Source organism: Mesoplodon bidens, assembly GCF_964165515.1.
Source record: "Mesoplodon bidens genome assembly, chromosome: 1".
Classification (NCBI taxonomy): domain Eukaryota; kingdom Metazoa; phylum Chordata; class Mammalia; order Artiodactyla; family Ziphiidae; genus Mesoplodon; species Mesoplodon bidens.
Genome location: NC_138176.1, coordinates 138,575,300 through 138,589,477, shown reverse-complemented (window position 1 = coordinate 138,589,477; position 14,178 = coordinate 138,575,300). Strand labels below are relative to the sequence as shown.

The 14,178-nt window shown below is 42.1% G+C and overlaps 1 long non-coding RNA gene across 1 annotated transcript in view; it reads left to right on the top strand.

Moving 5' to 3' along the window:
• The window catches only part of LOC308626953, a 786,846-nt gene extending 773,052 nt beyond the window's left edge, over positions 1–13,794 (top strand). Inside the window, exon 3 of the long non-coding RNA XR_014017330.1 lies at positions 13,688–13,794. This is a non-coding gene — a long non-coding RNA (uncharacterized lncRNA). The remainder of the gene's footprint in view (positions 1–13,687) is intronic.
• Positions 13,795–14,178: the final 384 nt, after the last annotated feature.

Sequence of the window (14,178 nt, the reverse complement as noted above, 5' to 3'; positions counted from 1 at the left end):
GGTAGACGGGGGACACGGTTTCTGAGTAAAAGAATTTGCAGGAAGTGACAGCGCAGAAGGCGTTTTCTAAAGCCATCGAGGTGATGGGGCTTCACTTGCTGTATTCAGATACACAGCCTTCTGCTCCTGTGGTTTGGTGAATAAAAACTGAGAACAGAAGTGGAACCATGAGTGGACCTTACTCCCAGAAACGGTGTGTAAAAGGAAAGGAGGGCCTCCCTGGTGGCGCAGTGGTTGAGAGTCCACCTGCCGATGCAGAGGACACGGGTTCGTGCCCCGGTCCGGGAAGATCCCACATGCCGCGGAGCGGCTGGGCCCGTGAGCCATGGCCGCTGAGCCTGCGCGTCTGGAGCCTGTGCTCCGCAACGGGAGAGGCCACAGCAGTGAGAGGCCCGCGTACCACAAAAAAAAAAAAAAAAAAAAAAAAAAGGAAAGGAAAAAGTAGATGTATCTCTCACACAGTAAGCCCCTCGACTTGGTACTCCTGGATTTAGAATAATCTTTAAAGATTAAAAAAATCAATATGGGCTTCATGATTCCATTAGTGCTGTTGCATTATTTATGGAAATGCTATTTCTAAAGTACTGGTGGAAAGATATACACAATAATCATAAAAAACAAACACTAAATAAGTAAGTGCTTAGCTGGTGCTACTTAGTGTTGTAAGCACTTTGTACCACAATCCTATAAGTTAGGCACTGTTACTATTTGCATAGACGCTGGAAAACCGAGGCATAGAGATGCTGAGTACTCGCTGAAAGCCAGCACAGCCAGCAAATGGCAGGGCCAGAGCAGTTTAACCCACTGGGAAAAAATGGGGAAAGGTTCTGATTTCATGCTCCTTGGACAACTTCCTGGACACTAATCAAAGTTCTTACCCATCCTCTATTCAGAAGGAAGTGTCTTGTAGAAGTAGCCCTGGGAAGTGTAGTTTCTGGGAAGGACTGTCTCCAATTGCAAATGAATTACTAATCTGGTTTATACACTGAGTATGTAAATATAGAACATATAGACATATGGATACATTGATACATATATTTATGAGAAAACACACCAGGAAATCCATCATCCCTGGGTGCATCCTCAAAATCATCTTTTTGGGGTCTGTCAAACCAACCCCAAGCAGGGAAGGCCAACTTGAGGGGCCCCTCCAGAATGATCGGTTGTAACTCTCTACAACATGATTTATGGTTATTTCTCTCTAAAACTTCAACAGTCTATCCCTTTAAAATCTGCAGATGTTATCAGAAGGGTCATAAGAGGATAGAACTACATACAACTGGATTATATGGACAACATAAAATTAAGTTCCAATACAACCACTACCAAGTTAGATGGTTTAGACCAGGCTTGGCAAACACTAGACACACGCCACTCAGTTTCCTCTTCCCATATCATTCTCACTGTCATTGCTAGAAGGCCGTGGTGCCCTTGAGCTCAGAGGTAACCTTGGAATCTTCAAGACCCAAGTCCAAGCACAATAGCAATTTCTATCCTTGGTTTGATAGAAATGGGAGGGATAATCAGGAAAGGAAAAGATTGGTGTTGGCTGGTGTCATTAGGCAAGATTTCATGGAGAATGGAACATGAATCAAACCTTTTAGGATTTGGAGAGATAGCTGAGAAGGGTACACAAATCCAGGCAGGACAGCAGGGATGATCCCAACTTGTGTGTGTTGGGCATGAGGGAAAGGACAAGACAATGAAAAGTGCACCTTGCTGGGGTAAAGAGGAGCCATCCTGTGCTTGGTTTGGATGGGTAAGGTGGGCCAGATGATAAAGAGCCTTAAGCGCTGACCCTTCACGTCTTCACATTACTGCTGGCTACTTCTCTCATGATGATTAAACTGTGAAAGGAAGAAAGAAAGACAGAAAGAGGGAGAAAGAAAGACAGGAAAGAAGAAAGGAAAAGAAAGGAGGGAGGGAAGGAAGGAAGGGAGGAAGAAAGAGAAAGAAATTCAGCATCTAGGGCATGGGTCATTTATTAAGAGCGACAGTATTTTTGGTGTTGAGCTAAACTTCTACGATATGCCATTTCGGCTACCATATGATCATCTCACTCTTTAGAAGCAAGCCTCCTTTGCCATCAACATATCCTGTAAACTTTGTTCTTTGGAGAGACAGGTGGAACACATTAGAAAGCTCTCTGAACTCAAGGTGGTCCTGTCCTAGTTAGCCAGCCAGCTCACTTGGGCTTTTTGATTAGTCTGACTTCTTTTATGTATCTTGACAGGGAAATCTATGGGGGGAAAGGAGGTCTGTTTTCAAAGCTCTTTCCTTCTAGATCACTACAATGAAGGTTGGCATTCTCAAGGATTCTTCCCGGCAAGGAACTATTGCTAAGACCATACCTCAAGATTCGTCAGAACTACTTTAGCCCCTCTTTGCTTCCTTTTTCTTCCCCCACGGCATATTTGTAGAGTTGTCTAAGATGACTGAATGCCACAACAAAAGTGAACATATTCCATCTGATTTTAATAAAAGGCATCTCTTTAGCTGAAAGTATTTAGCGTTATGAGATGGAATTGCTGTACATATTGCATCATGTTGGCCTCAGTTTCTTTTTTTGAACTAGCTTAGCTCCAAATCTTTTATTGGATAATTACAAGTACTTAGCAAGGTACAAGTAAGCAGAACCCAGAGGGCAGTTATGGAAAATAATAGTGATAATCACAGATGTCAGCTGATGGGATAGAGGCCGTCTGGTTCTGTGTATGTGGAAGAGATTGCATTTCTCTCACAAACTCACAGACCATGTGTTATCTGGCTTGCAGATGAGCTTCTAGGATACTCGATGGATGTACAGTTTGGGAGCACTCTCTGGGTTGTCTGCTTTTGGCGAGAGAGCGTGTACATTGGTCACTGGAGGTGGCACACACTTTGTGACTGTTTCCTACACAGACTTGCGGCCAGCATGGCACTTTTCTTCAGTAGAAAAAAGAAAAAAAGACATCATTATTGCTCTCTCTGTAAATGTCACAAGGCCTATATTCCACAAATGTAAATATCTATGTTTTTATGACTCCATCCTTGCATAAACCAGGTGGGTTATTCAATTTTTTGGCTGATGGTTGTTGCTATTTTGAAGGTTTTCGTATCTTTCTTTCTTGGTTCCATCATATGTAGCTACTATAACTGACCCAATACCATGTGTCAAAGGTGTAAAATGTCTCCTCTCCTTCTGAACTTTGGCCTCATCCTGGGAGCTTCCATGTCCTTGTAGACAACCCCTCTACATCCTTGACCTTGTCAACTCTAAGGACATTTATCACTACTCCTATTAAGCTGCCCATTTTGGGGGCCACCCCTTGGATTTTATTATCATGCAAAAATCTTCAATTTCAAGAAAAAAAATCTGAGAATGCTGCTCCCTCCTATATTCTTTTAGCCATTCAGATTTTCCACTCTCCTACCCAAATTTTACCTTCCTCTTTGAATTGATTGTGATCGCTGGTTCTTGACTCCTAGAGGTTGCCCAAGAATATTGTTCCCTACTGTTTTCACTTCAAGCCTGTCTGGTCCAGATCCCAATTCCTTGCCTGCATCCTCAACTTCCTAATGGCCTGGCAGAACCAGGGTGCCAGGCTTTTCTCTTCCTATAAGCACGATGGTTGGTGCCACTCTATCTGTACGCTCTGCAATGCCAGCCACGCTAGTCAAGTCTCCTCGGCAATTCTCTGTGACTCTTCTCTGCAGCCATCCCACCTTCATTTCATTTGCCTTGCCTGGCACACTAGGCTTTTCATGACCTGGCCCCTGCCTGCCAATCATACCTCATCAACACCTCCACATCCTCTCCACCCACAGAATACCACTCATGCCCCAGCCCCCATGCCCTGGTAACACTGTGTTAGAGGGACTGCCCCCTCATACCCCCATTTCCACAGGAGAGTGGTTTCCAAAGCAAACTCCGACCATGCTTTGCCCTTCACGCATTCTGCCCCTGCAAGTCCATCACTGGAAAAATGGAAAAAAAAAACATAGGCAAGCTTGGCTTCTCTCCTCCCCTTTCTGTCTTGGGAGTGAGCCCGAGTTTTCCTCTGCAGCTTCACCTGCTGAGTCTTCCCCAGGCAGGCTTCTGTTTGAGAAGCTGCCGTGCCCAGATCTGCTCAGGCTGGGTGCCTTCAAGCTCTGTTTTCCCTTGTTCCAGGCCTCATTCTCCAATTTAGCTATTACCATTTGAAAGGCGATATTTTGGCCTCCATAATTACTCCTTTGAATTTTTCTCCAATTATTCCAAACTTAGGAGAGTCACTGTTCGTTGGGGTCCCCTTGGATATCCCAAAAAACCTGAGTGTGGTTCCCATAACAACCAGGGTCTCTCACTGCTAGGCTCGTACCCATGCAGCACCATCTTAACAGTCCTTGCTCATTTACCATCGCCTGGATTGATGTTATGCACTTTTATATATTCTCTTACAGAATCCTGGCAGAAACCCCATGAGCTAGCTCTACTTAGCAGATGAGGAAGCTGAGGGTCTGAGTGGTAAAGTAACTTGTCCAACATGCCCAGCAGGTTACAGGCAAACCTGACACTCAGGTATTTCTCCTCCTTCAGCTTGGGTAACTCCTTCTCCCTCTTCATGTCTCAGCACAGATGCCACTTCCTTTATAGAATCTCCTGGCTTTCCGAAGCCGACATCCGCACCTGCGCTGTGCTCTCCTCATGCCCTACTCCAGCAGTTATTGTTCTGATTGTAATTTATTACAGACAATCCGCTCTCTAGACAGCCAGCTAATGAACACGACTTTTCATAGACCTTTAGGACGTAGCCCAGGGCCTGGAAGGAACACAGCCCAGTGCCTTCAATAAATATTAGTTAAAAGAACTAAAGATGACTATAAAACAAGGGAAGGAATGAGGGAAGGGAGGGAATTCCCATTATTAGGTTAAATTTGGAAGTATTCCCTCCTTCCTTTTCCCAGGCGTCTGGGCTTGTAGACTTTGGGAAGGGAACTAACTTTATTACATTTAATTTTCACAGTAATACTACATTCTAGACATTCATTCTTCATTCATTCACTTATTCAAAGAAAACTGGTAAACACTGTTAAGGATGAGAAGAATCTCTGTTTTCAGGAACTCATAATCAATGGAGAAGCAGAGTTAAAGACAAAGGATTAAAGCACAAGTGGAAATTACCGGGTGCTTGTGCAGTTGCAGGAAAGAGGAAGGTCAGCTTGTTTCTTCTCATGTAAAGGCTTTAAGTTGTTAAAGAGTTTTGCCCAAGTTCACCCAGCTAGTAAATGACGGTGCTGACACTGGGGTGCAGATCTGCTTACTTTAGAGCCTGTAGCTTTCCCAGGCTCCACATAGCCTCGCCTTGGCCCTTAGCCAAGAAGGGGGCTCATGGGAACAGGGACTTGTCCTGCTTCTAGATTCTGTGTGTGTCACTCCAGAGAACCCGAGGCTTCTTACGCCTTAACAATTTTCACGAATGTAGAGGCGGGTTCTCTGAGTGGGTAGAAAAGCTAACAACTTCTCAAATGTGGACTCAGAGTTTCATGCCCAAAGTCAGGACTGGCTGGCACCTTGAGAAGAACTTGAAAAAGACTTGTGCTCTCAGGTGACAGTAACATCTGTAGATATTTAGACAAATTGAAATTCCTTTAAAGAGGAGTTGACAACTTCGGTAAACCTTAGTTAAAATCCTCACCTCAAACTTCATAAGGTTTTTCAGTGTTGTATAATTTAAATCCCACTTAATTCTATTTTTTGTATACTCAGTCCTCAGTGAAGAAGACCATATGACCATTCTCTTCACAAACCCTCCATATACTTGCTGTCTTTTATGTTGTCTAATAGAGCACTCTGTCTAGGCCTAAGGGCCCAACTTCTTCAAACATTTTCCTGAGAAAGTTGAAAGTTCATAATAACTAGTAACATACAGTGACTCACAGATACACACACAAAACGGCCCAGTAAGGGATGGCGTGGAAAAGGCAAACGCAAGAGGGGAATCACGTTGCTGATTCCTTCGGGTGTGATGAGCACAGAAGAAGCTAACTTTCTAGATAGGGAAGTGTTTTCCTTCCCACTGAACTTTTGCTTCCATCCAAGAGAGGGCAGGTTCTCAAAAACGGGGATCATTGCCAAGAATCCTGTCCTTCAGTTCTCCTAAGTCAAAGAATATAAGAAAGGATATCAGGAAAACCACCCACCATTAATGTGGAGACAGCTCTTGGTCTGAATCTGACTAACAGAGTCTCAGCAAAGGGAAGTTCGTTTGTCTGTTCTCAGATCATGAGCAGGTGAAGATGCTCCTTCTTAGCTTGGACAATGAACCTGGATGGTTGCCTCTCTTTTCAGCCCTTCTTAGAGGTGAATTTCCCTGGGCACCTGCCACTACTCCATGATGAGGTGCCTGGAGTAAACAAGGGCGCTTCCAGGTGGTCGTGAAGCCACAGCAAGGTGGAGCAGTGAACATGGATTCCTGTGATGTGGACGAAGGCATCTCCATGGCCAGTTCTGGTAACTCTGGCTCCAGGAGCTGCCAGCTCCTCCCAAGTTCAGCGTGGAAGCTGCATTTCCAGTCGAAGCTTAGATGATCACAGAGTGATGAATACTTTCCCCTCCTACTCTCCCTCGCCAATTATGAGAAGGTGGGGTTGTTGTCATCGTAAACCTTTCCTGGAGTCCCCCATTACTGGGTGGCTCAACTAATCCTGCATTGGAGATGTTGACCTCAACTGCAACCAAGGTGCCAAAGTGCAGACAGCAGAAGCTCATTCTCCCTGGGGTATGAGACTATCTGAAAGATGCCTGCATTTTATTTTCAAATCCATTCAGCTCAGTTCAATGAACATTTGCAGAGAGTTAAGAGCTAGAAGCAGTGTTATAAACCGGCCCGGGTAATAGAGGTCCCAGATCTCCAAGTTCTCTGTTTGTACTGCCTTAATTGAGGCTTTGTCAATATCAGTACTGGCCATCAGCCTAGGGCGGCTAGGCTGGTCTTTTCAGCTCAGCCTGTCCCCCTGAAGTGAAATGATCCACGTGGCAAGGGAGAGGCTGGCCTTCAGTCCTTTCTCCCACTTTCTCTGAGTCGCCCCAGGAGGTGGATGGGCAGTACGGCATTGACAAGTCCTGCCACGGGTGTATTCCCACCTCTGTGTTGGGTGACTCTCACTAAAGTGTCTCCCCAGGGTGGCCAGTCCTTTTACATGATTTGGCTGCACCTGGATCAACAGTATTCATGTTCCATCCACCCACCTATAAACTCGCAGCTGTGACTATGGAGTGTGTGGGGCAGCAAGCCAGGTGTACCTCAGGATGCTTTTCTTCAATGTCATATAGCTGTGCAGTTTTGGCAGAGGGGACAGCAGTCGTGCTGGGCATGTCCCCTCCTCATCTCTGCCCCAAAGGGATGCTGCGCACACCAACTCCTTTGAACTTGAACGTGGAAGAAGACCTGTGAGTCTTCTGATCTACCCTCTACCCATCTGAAGGTAGCATTGTCTCCAGAATAAAGGAACCAGGAACCACATGCCAGAGGTCACCAGCAGGTCAGTCCCAAGTGCTAGTCATCTCAAAGCCAAACGTTCTAAACTGATTGCCATTATTTCTCCCTGCCCCTATCCCCTCTCCTACAAATCTCCTTGTCCTATAGAAACTGTATACTATCTACCCTCTTCGTCCGTGCTTAAATGGAAAGAGGAACATAGAAAGAGTAATCAGGGTCTGTCAACGCACATGCCCAAAGTAATGGAAATGAAGTAACCCTCTGTAATGATCCAAGGATGGATTGACCCAAATGTAACAAGAGAGCTCTGCTGTCTATGATCCTGACACCACCATTAGGAGTTAGTCTGGGTCCTGTGAGAAACAGATGCCAGGATGAAGTTAAGCACACAAGGACTTAATTAGGGAAGATACCTGTGTGAGCGACAATAGGACAGGAGCTGAGAAAGGTTGGGAGAGCACATGGAAAAGCTTAATCATGTGTTTGTTGAATGAATGGGTGGATGGGTGGATGGATGGATGGATGACTGTATGAATGAATGGGCAAAGTATAGTTTGGAAAGGGAAGGAGAAAGGAAGCATCTGGGTACAAAATGATGTGAATTAGCAGAGTTGCTATTAAGTTATAGGCAGGGTAGATATTCAGCTGAGGCTGTACGGGCTGTTTACTCCTGACATCTCTTCTGATTGTTCAGGTCTATTCAGACTGGTTGATGCCTGTGCTGTACTGATTGTTAAATATTTTGAAAATCATCCCTAGTTACATGGACTGTCATACCGCCTAGAATATCTGGTGATGTTTTCACAAACGGAAAGTTAACTTATTTCTGATGGCCATTCCACCGCAACATGGGGCCACCACACATATTAAGAATTCTCGCAGATGGTGGTGGTGCCATAATCAGGGGAGCCACCCAAATTCATCTGTTGTTCTGTGACTCTGATGGAGGGCAATTTATCAAATTGAGGCTATGTCCATTCCAAGTTTCTGAGGAGCTGCTGAGTTTTGTTCTACTCTCCCTAGGAAAGAATTTATATTACGTCCCCCCCCTGCCCCAGTAAAAATATACCAGCAACCAACGCTGGTGGACTTCTTTGTTCTCTTATCATAAGCACGGGACGGCCTCTTTAAACTGGAGAGTATTTGAAGAAAAAATAAACTGAGACCAAATGAAATGTGACCTGTTATTAAAGTTTTTATACTCACAACATGCTGAAGTAATGGGAATACCTGGGGGGCAAACTGATGAAATGTCTAGACTTAAAAGCCAGGTGGACAAGAAGCAGAACTGGCAGATTCCATGAGGATGTGGGAGTTGGAGAGGGGGGGAACAAGAGAAGGGAACCCAGGAACCCCCGGAGATTGTACCAAGGACTCTGAACTCTCATGGACGGTGGTATTGGGGTTTAGGCCAAGTTTAACTAGCACTCCAAAGAGTATATAAGAGGGTACACCTGGTATCTGGGGTGTACTTAGGCTAGCTGGATTTGTTGTTGTTTCTTTCTTTTTTTGCGGTATGCGGGCCTCTCATTGTTGTGGCCTCTCCCGTTGTGGAGCACAGGCTCCGGACATGCAGGCTCAGTGGCCATGGCTCACGGGCCCAGCCGCTCCGCGGCATGTGGGATCTTCCCGGACCAGGGCACGAACCCACGTCCCCTGCATCGGCAGGCAGACTCTCAACCACTGCGCCACCAGGGAAGCCCTGGAATTGTTGTTTCTTGTAACCAGAAATGAATTATGAATATCAGTCCAAAGTCAGAGACAGACTAATTTGGCTTTCATATAATTCTCCAAGACTGAAAATCTGTGCCCATGTCTGGGATGGGGCTGAACCACTTGGGTGGGAATAGCAGGTCACAGGTCACCAAGAAAAGAGCAATGCAGGAGCAGGAAACTGGAAAAGATGACGCTTTGGAGGTATACAATTCTGAGGGAAGTGACATGCTTTCTTACGTGCATTTAAACTCCCCTTCCAGAGTAATAGAGTGGTTTCATTTTCTGACACAGGGCACAAGCTCTCTTTCTCTCAGAGTTCTAGTCATTGCTTCTCTCCTGCGTGGTAATGCCTTCACCCACCCACTGAAACACACACTGCTGGTAGCCCGGTAGCCCTGAGTCTGCACTGTCCCTCTGCTCATCTGGGAAATGGCCCCTTTTCATAAGCTGTTTTCAATGACTGGATTTGACTCCAGCACCTGTTTGCCACCCAGACTGATACAGTGGCCCAAAGTCACACACAGCCCTCTTCTTTCCTCTGTACCAAACGTCTGCAGGAAAGAATAGCTAAAAATCCCTGCCTCTTTTTGTGGCAGGTGAAGACAGAAATGAGTTTAGGGCTGGGCAGCGGAAAACTCAAGGAATTTAGACTGGAGATATCCCACCTCAGATATTGATCAAACTTGTGAAAATTAGGAAAAAGAAAAAGCTTAAAAAATAAAATCAAACCAATCATAAATGAATTGGAGAGAAGAAGTAGAATTAAGCATATCCACCATCATGAAGAACATGGCATTTCCTCGTCACTCCATCAAAACCACACACCCTCAGCCAAGGTACCAATGACGTCCTGTTGCCAGATCCATGCCGATTCTCAGTCCTCATCTACGACTTTTCCCTTTCACTCTACTCCAGCCACTCTGGCTTCCTGGCTTTTCCTCGTACACAGCAGGCATACCTCTACCTTACAACTTGGTATTAGCTGTTCTTCCTGCTTGGAACACTTCCAGGTTCCAGGTGTCCACATGGCCTGCTTCCTCCCTCCTTTAATTCGGACTCAAATGTCACCATCTCAGTGGGGTCTATCATGACCACTCTATTTATAATTACAAACTCCTCCCCCTTGTACTCCCAATCTTATATACCCTGCTTTACTTTTACTTTTTTCCACATCATTATCACTTCTAACACGTTATGCTAATTGCTTATTTATTATGTGTATTGTTTATTGTCTGTCTCCTCCCATAAAATTTCTTGAGATCAGGGATCTTTGTTTTTTGCACCAATGCCCAGATATAGTCTAAGGCATAGTAGGCGCTCAATAAATATTTGCAGAATAAGTAAATTTCAGAGGCATTCAAACACAAACTTTAACTAAATGCTGTTAACGTGATGAAGCAAGGGCAGGAAAAGAGGCAAACGAAAAGATAAAAAGACCTGAAGTAGCATATTAACATCAGCAAAGGTAAAATTTAAGTTTAAAATCACTAAACAGGACCAAAAGAAGATATTCCATTATGATAAAAGACACTTTTTATAAGGAAGGTATAACAGTCATAGTCCCATTTGCATCAAACACTAAAGTATGCATCAAACGTTAAACATCTAACTATAAACCAAACACTTTTAGAAATATAACAACAACTTGATTTTTAAAAAACACAGTGCTGGTGGATAACTTTAGAATGCCATTAGAATGACCTTGGAATTTTGAACAGAAAATCAGACAAGACAGAAGAGATGCGCAAAAATAACGCAAGGTGATGTAATGATCTATAAGAGTTGTTGAAAGGATCTAAAAATACTTGAGAATAGAATCAAGTAACAAAAAGATGAACAGGCTTTAAACAAGTGCTAAAGCAACTTCTCTCTCCTCACATACTCATCAGAGAATTAAGGGAGAATCCAAGGAACCTGGATCACAAGATCACTGCAAGACTTGGAGTCTCCATTAGCCTAGTGAAGTGGAAGCTGCCAGGTCAGTTATGGTCTATGACCAGAACTTGTATAGCATAACTTCTCCCATATTCTAATGGTAGAAAGAGTCACAAGGCCACCCAGATTCAAAGGGATGAAAAAATACTTTCTATTTCATGATGGGAAGTGTCAAGGTCACATTGAAGAGCATATGGGATGGGAATTGGTAGTGTGGTGTGGTAGCCATTTTGGAAAATACAATCTACTACAACAGATAATTGGAATACTTAAAAAGAAATTTTAATGTATTATCTTTACAATTTACCATGCAGTTGAACATGTTAAAAAATTTAATAAGTTAAGTTATAAAAGTACCCTAAGAAGGGATTATATATATGTGTGTGTGTATATATACATATTTTTTTGCTAGATTTATAAATTAAATAATAATGTTTGTAAATTACACTTAAAATCTAAGTAGGTGGATTCTTCTTAGAATACAAAAAACTGGAAAGAACATCACTCACACCCTAAGAAAAAGTAGAATAATCTACAAAATCATAATTCTTCTAGGGTCCATTAGTGACCTGAAGTTGTAGGGCAACCAGCTAGCCTGAAATCTAAGAGAAGATAGGCACTTCCAAGGAAAAAATATGAGTGCTAGCTAATCTGAAGCAGAGCACGGGAAGAAGGCAGATCTGCCGTGAAAGCAAGTAAGAAAAATTCAGCTAAAATCTGTAGTAAATTTCTAAAGTCAAGTTTGGGCTATCATGAGAGTATAGACACCCTGGAGTCACAGGCAAAAAGAGGAGTCATACCTAATGTGGAGGCTCTTCTCCACAGACCTCCTGAGAAAGACTGGTGCAGGGTAGAAGGTGGGAGAAATGCTTCCTCATGGATCAGGCCTGTGGAAGTAAGATAAGAAAGATCAAACTTCTCACCAGAAAGGAATAAAGCCTAAGGCAATCGGGGAACATCTTTAAAATGCTGGAAGGGAAAAACTGTCAACCCCAAATTCTACACCCAGTGAAAGAGCCCTGCAAATATGAAGTGAAATTCAGACTTTTTCAGATAAACAAAGACTTAGATCATTTATTACTAACAGACATGAACTACAAGAAATCTTAAAGGGATTTCTTTAGGGATAAGGAACATGATTTGAGACAGAAACTTGGATTAACACAAAAAATGAATGGCACTGGAAATTGTAAGAATGAATGGACTGTGGAACTCAGTACACTTAACACCATTTTGGGAGCACATCTGTAATCCAATGTGATTACACAGGCTACTTAATTTGCCTGAACTGCTCTGAAGGAAATTCAGCATTCTAAAGTATAACGAGAATGGTTATTTACGTACTATTTTGGGGAAAAGGCAACTTAGTTAAGGAAGAATGAGATTGGGACTAAGTTTATTAAAGGGCAAAGAAATTTTAATTTGTGTGGTCAAATGTTAAAAAAAAAGTAATGGAGATAAGAAAAATGCAAGGAAGTAAAATGAGCATTGAAAATCTAAAGAAAAAAAGGATTACATTAAAAAATCTATCACTTTAATAATTTAAAGCTTAAATTAAAAGAAAATAGTACCAGAATAATGTTCTGACACATGAGCCATACTCAAAAACACCTAAAACTTATACTAACCCAAAATATCTCTTTGACTGTATTGGACAATTCTGGAGAAAGAAGGAAATAAGGACATAGATGAATTGACTAATTCTTTTTGTTTACAAACAATTGATTTTATAGCATTTGGTATGTGCTAATGTCTATTCTAAGTACTTTATGAATATTAAATAATTTAATCCTCACAAAGACCCTATGAGGTAGATACTATTATTTACATCTTACAAATGTGGTCAAGGTCACATAGTAAGTTCAAGATTGAAAATAAACATATTTCCCCTAAAGTCTTTGCTTTTAATCTCTGTGCCATACTGCTTCCCAATACAATAATTGAACAAAACTCTACATTTCAAATAAAGATAATTTTCATTACTTTTTATATGCTGCAGAACACTTATAAAGACTGATCATGTAGCTGGCTACAAAGAAAATTTCTGAAATTCAAAAAACAAAGATTTTATAGGTTATATTATCTGATCCTAATTCAATGAATAAGAAAAAAAATTATGAAAAGATGACCAAAAACTGTCTACTTGAAAATTAAGAAATACTTAGAAAATATTTGGCTTAAAGAAGAATCAAAAGGGAAATTACCAACCATCTTGAAAGGTTGCCTTGAAAAGGCAACCTTTGTAAAATACTCTAAGACTCTATGAAATTATACTAGAAAAATTTTACAACCAAAAGCCCTTCCTTGTGAAAGAATAAATATGAGAAGTAAAGAAACTAAATCCACATTCTAAGAAATTAGAAAAAGAACAATAAAGAGTGATTATAAAGGCAAAATCTTAATATAATAGGAAGGAAAAAAGTAGTTGAATACATAAAGAAATTTAAAATCTTGTTGTATTAAAAATCTGTACACTTGATAAACAACCTAATTTTTTTTTTTTTTTTTTTTTTTTTTTTTTTTTTTGCGGTACGTGGGCCTCTCACTGTTGTGGCCTCTCCCGTTGCAGAGCACAGGCTCCGGACGCGCAGGCTCAGCGGCCATGGCTCACGGGCCCAGCCGCTCCGCGGCATGTGGGATCTTCCCGGACCTGGGCACGAACCCGTGTCCCCTGCATCGGCAGGCGGACTCTCAACCACTGCGCCACCAGGGAAGCCCCAACCTAATTTTTTAAAAGGAGAAAAAGCAAAATTATAAAAGATCAGGAAGTAGAAAGAACATATTAAAATGACTAAACATATTAAAAGAAAATATAATTTGAAACTTTATGGCAACAAATTTGAAAACTGGAAAAAACATTGAAAGGAAGAAGAAAAATGATCTATTTTTGCAGATGATATGATTGTAAACCTAGAAAACCCAAAGGCATCTGGTAAAAATCCCCTAGAATTAAGCAGAGAATTTTGTAAAGTAAATGGATCCAAAAATATGCCAAAAAAAAAATCATTAGCTTTTCTCTACTCTAGCAATAAAATAGGAATGGAAAAAAATCATTTAAAATCAACCC